Source organism: Durio zibethinus, unplaced genomic scaffold, assembly GCF_047325235.1.
Source record: "Durio zibethinus cultivar Kanyao isolate XHJ-2024 unplaced genomic scaffold, ASM4732523v1 HiC_scaffold_186, whole genome shotgun sequence".
In the NCBI taxonomy this organism is placed as follows: Eukaryota; Viridiplantae; Streptophyta; class Magnoliopsida; order Malvales; family Malvaceae; genus Durio; species Durio zibethinus.
The window spans coordinates 42,501-48,028 of NW_028322809.1; the positions used below are offsets into that span (position 1 = coordinate 42,501).

At 28.3% G+C, this 5,528-nt stretch overlaps 1 non-coding gene across 1 annotated transcript; it reads left to right on the plus strand.

Annotated features, from left to right (window-relative positions):
* The first annotated feature begins 1,690 nt into the window (after nucleotides 1-1,690).
* On the plus strand, nucleotides 1,691-1,778 carry TRNAS-GCU (transfer RNA serine (anticodon GCU)). Its single transcript has one exon. It is a non-coding gene; the product is annotated as a tRNA-Ser (tRNA).
* Nucleotides 1,779-5,528: the final 3,750 nt, after the last annotated feature.

Genomic DNA, 5,528 nt, shown 5'->3' on the forward strand with positions numbered 1-5,528 from the left:
AATCGAACCCGCATCGTTAGCTTGGAAGGCTAGGGGTTATAGTCGACGTTGATTCATTATTTTTAACGTCTCTAATTCAAAGCCGAACATGAAATTTTGGTTTCATTCGGCTCCTTTATGGAAGATGGATAAAAAAAAAAAAAAAGAAATAAATAGAAAAAAAATATAAATAAGGCGGGAATGAAATGAAATAAGAATTCGGCCCATAACATCTATGTTAGCTTTAATGCATTCAAAACAATTCGCTTTTTAGATGATCCTTCTAGAAGAGTGGGATTAGAACAATTTTTCTAGTTACTTCGTTCTCTATTTCTATTTGAGAAAATCCTTAGGAAAAGCATTTTGTTTCCACCGAGCTAAAACAAGATGTAAATGTCTCTAGTAAACCAAAGTTATCGTTTAATAGCTATTTTGCTTCAATCTATCCTATCAAAAAAAATTGAAGATTTAGTTACGATTAGAAATACACTTTTCTATCTTTATCCATGGATTTTTTCCTCATACTTATTCAACTGGAAGTATTGATCCAATTCAAAAAAAAAAAAAAAATTATGTTTCGTAATTTCATAATCCAATTTTTCAATTTAGAATATAATCATATAATTATATAATTTAATTGGCCCTTGGATACAAATCACGAGAATGTATATTCTTCCTCAAATCTTTCGTTGAGAGGTAAAGGATTAAATCCTTTTAAGAAATAAAGTTTTTGCTCGGAATATGAATCAAACCGAAGGACCCCTTAACTATTAAGGGGATTAATAGAACGAATCACACTTTTACCACTAAACTATACCCGCTACAATGCGATTATTGTATATAAAGAGACCCTTTGTCGAACAGGGGAATTGGGCGTAATCAAGATAGGATCACAAGATAGGGGGATAAAAAATCCTGAAAATTAGAGCCTTGCCGCCTTTTGTCAGAAGACTTGATAAAATTAGGAAAAGAGTAGTTATTTCATTTAAATAACTAAATAAAAATAACTAAATAAAAACTTCTTTCCTTTGTTATAGGAGTTTTGATAGATAGGGTTCGACAAAAGAACTTAGTCATAACATAAAAATGGATTGTGCAAAAATCCATAGTTTTTTTTATTATTTATTCTAGTTATTCTAGTAAAATAAATGTAAATAAAAAGAAAGAGGAAGAAAAGAAAGAATCGAAATGATATTTGGATTCTATATCATAGGAACGGAAATAGTACTTCTTCTGCTTCTGATTGTTGATTCAATCCAATAACAAGATTTTTTTGTTACAACAAGTCAGATCGCAGAATCATAGAAAAAATTATTTATTTGAGTTGAAAATAAAAAAATGAGCCCGGCCGGGTCAGTACCCGGCCGGTCCGTGGAAATTGGAAATAAAAAAGTCCCTTTTGAGCGAAATCAAAATGAAATGGAATTACTGATAAAAGTTGTATATATTTATATTCTATATAATAAAATTAAGAATCTATAGATATATAGATTAATAATACCCTAATAAGATTAATAATACTCTAATATTAATATAAATAAATAAAAATTAATATAATTAATATATTAATATAAATAAATAAAAATATAAATAAATAAAAATCTATATAACAAAATAACAAAGGTCTATATAACAAAGGAAAGAGGGCTTTTTTCAAGCATTTCTTTTTGCGTGCTGTAACTGTAACATAGTAATTATCTTTTCTAAATTAGGAGAGATGGCTGAGTGGACTAAAGCGTCGGATTGCTAATCCGTTGTGCGAGTTATTCGTACCGAGGGTTCGAATCCCTCTCTTTCCATTTCGGTTTTTGACAGTGGAATAGATCAAATCCTAATACCATTTATAAAAATGAAGCAAGGAACTCTCCCTTTTTTATTCTTCCCGTCCAGGATTACCAGGATTACGTCCCGGATCATTAGATAGGAGTCCGAAGATGAAGAGAGAAACAAAGAATATCGTTGCGGTGTAAACAACGAATTTAAGATTACGCATTGTACAACCTCCCATAGAATTTTTTTGTAAAAAGAAGAGAATGGATTCTTCGTTTTTATTTTTCTATTTATATACGCAATTATACGCAATTTTTATTTTTCTATTTATATATATACGCAATTATACGCAATTTTTATTTTTCTATTTTTATACGAAAATAGATTCCTCGTTTTTATACTACATAGCCTATTTTGACACCAAGAAATAAAGTGATTTCTAGAATTTCTAGAAATCGAAAAGAATTTTCAGAAATTCATTTATAATAAGAGTTGAGTTTTTCATTACAAAAAAAAATTCTTTTATACCAACAATTATATATTGTGGCGGACTTTAATCCAAATAGGGTTCTTCGGCGAAAAAGGGTCAGAATGAGGAAATGGGATGATCCAGCTTTATCATGGCTATCCAAGAATTTCAATCTTTGAATTGAGGGTTCGGTTCGTTCATAGTGTTCATAGTGTAAGACTTATCTAATCTTTTCAATTGTTACAATTTTTTTTTCTTGAATAAATCATGAATTTTTCTAGGACAGTATTAAGGATCTCATCGAAAACTTACAGCAGCTTGCCAAACAAAGGCTAAGAGAAAAAAGAGAACAGGTATTACTGGCATAAAATCTACGATTGGATTCAAAAAAGCATAGGCCTCGGGCAATTTGGCGAATAAAAAACTACTCGAAAAAAGGGCAGAATTCAAACAGATACAGATCAAATTAAAGATATTAAGATTAAGCATAACAAAATTTTGTTCTTGGAGATAATTTTGATTGAGTTATTAATATGTTTTTTGATATAAGGAAAAAAATGAAGAAAGGAAAATAAGGCAGACTAAACAATACTTCTTTGAACTCACCCAATCAAAAAGCCTTCAATTCTTACAAGAGAATAGAAGAAATCATACTTTCATACAATATCTTAATTGAATTATATGTAATGATCAATAAATTCGGTTTAATTCTCTATCCATACGTGCCAAAATCCTAGCAAGAATCTAATCTATTCCATAGTTATTTGGAACTGGAATTGACGAACAGGGAATACCCATATTAGTGTTTAGTAGTTTCAAATAGAAATCTAAATGGGGCGTGGCCGAGTGGTAAGGCAACGGGTTTTGGTCCCGCTATTCGAAGGTTCGAATCCTTTCGTCCCAGAGCCTACTCTTTTTATATATCAGAATAACGATATCCGAATCTAAATTGCTCTTTTTTTTTTAACAACCTTCTTTCTAAGAGTCAAATATTGGAGAAAATGTGATTCTTGCTTTTGATTTTTAATGATTTCTTAAGATTGGCACTCGAAGAACTGTGAGATTGGCGAATCTATTCTATCGAGTTATTTGATCTATCGAGTTATTTGAAGATGCAAGGCAGATTCAAAAAGATTAGTTTATTTGTGTTATTTATAATATTCGTAATATTATTATTATTAATTATATTATTAATTTCTTATTAATTAGAATAGAAAAGCTTAATATTAATAAAAGTATAAAAAAATAAAAATATATTGTATTCATACAATATGGGTTAATTTGAATTCTTATTGAGGCTTTTTCTTCCTAAATTATCTATTTATTTCATATAGATTCATATAGAAGGAAATTGATTTCATATAGAAGGAAAAAGTATAGATAGATTACTATGTATCGACTGAACCAATGACTATTCATGATTCCATAATTGAATCAATGTTCCAAACTAGAGGAATGTTATGGTAAAACTTCGTTTGAAACGATGTGGTAGAAAGCAACGTGCGACTTGAAGGACATGATCGGCTGTGGATGTCAAAACCCACCACCTTCCATTATGTAGAAATGAAGGTGCTTTTGGCTCGACATCCTTTGTTCTGTTCTATTATAATCCGTCTTTTTGTTGGGTTGTAATGTAAATAGTACAGGATGGAGCTCGAAGAGAAACATCCATTTTTCAGGGGCAAGGATCTAGGGTTAATTAATGGAAATAAATAAGTTGGAACAACTTCGTAAGTCTATTTTTGATATAGAAATCGAAAAGCTCCGATTCAAACTATTTTCAAATCAAAAAGAAAAATTGTTGGAATTGGTAAAACTCTTTCGATCAAAAGTGTATAATGCGGGAATTAATCGTTCATATGATTCTTTGATAGAAAGAAAAAAAGAGAGAAAAAGGGGCATGTTGCTGCCATTTTTGAAATGATTAAATATCGCCGAAGTAATGTCTAAACCCAATGATTCAAGACAAAGATAAAGGATCCTAGAACAAGGAAATACCCTTTTCAATTGTCTCAACAACTAGATCAAAATGAAGAATCGAAATCGATTCTAAACGAGACAAACAAAAAAAGGGGTTAGAGACCACTCAATAAAAGAATGCCTAAGGATTTTTTTTTGAGCATTTTGAGAGTTATTTGACTTGAGTTATGAGAGTACGAATGCTTTTTTCTTCTTTTTTTTTGAAAAAAAAAAGACGGGTTTAAATGTCTAATTGATTTGCCGGGTTTATGGATCTTTTTGACATTCTAATTACATACATTATAATTCCATACATAGACATAACTTTTAATAGACATAACTTTTAATCATTTTTTTTTTTTTTTCTCGAGCCGTACGAGGAGAAAACTTCTTATACGTTTCTAGGGGGGGGGTATTATTTAACTACATCTATCCCAATGAGCCGTTTATCGAATCGTTGCAATTGATGTTCGATCCCGAAGAGAGGGAAGAGATCTTCGAAAAGTTGGTTTTTATGATCCGATAAATAATCAAACCCATTTGAATGTTCCCGCTATTCTCTATTTCCTTGAAAAAGGAGCTCAACCCACAGGAACTGTCCATGATATTTTAAAGAAGGCCGGGGTTTTTACGGAACTTAGTCTTAATCAAACAAAATTCAATTAATGAAATACAAAAAAGAGGGGGTGGATGACTCATATCTAGCTTTGTATAAATTTTTCTTTATAATTTCCTCCCCCCTCTTTTGTTTTATTCATACTTTTTTATTTATTATTCGTATTTCTTATTGCTTTGCTACTATAGAATACCGTGTTCTATAACAGATTTTATTGAGCTAATTTTATTGATATAAAATATAGAGAAAAAAGATCAATTGAATAAATGAAGTAATTGCATTTAAAAAAATAACATAAAATAAGATAAAAAAAAAAAAATAACATAAAATAAGATAAAAAAACAGAGAAAATAACAAGAAAAAATAACATATAAAAATAGAAAATATTAATAATAATTAATAATAAATAATAATAATTAATAATAAATAATTAATAATAAATATTATAATAATAAATATTATAATAATAAATATTATAATAATAAAAATAATAAATATTATAATAATAAATATTATTAATAATAAAAATAATAAATATTATAATAATAAATATTATTAATAATAAAAATAATAAATATTATAATAATAAATATTATTAATAATTAATAATAAAAAATACAATATAATAAAAAAAAAAAAAAAAATTGACTTAATTCTTTTTTTCATTGTATTTTTTTATAGTCTTTTTTATATTCTTTATTCTTTTCTCAACATTTATATTCAAAATTTACAATC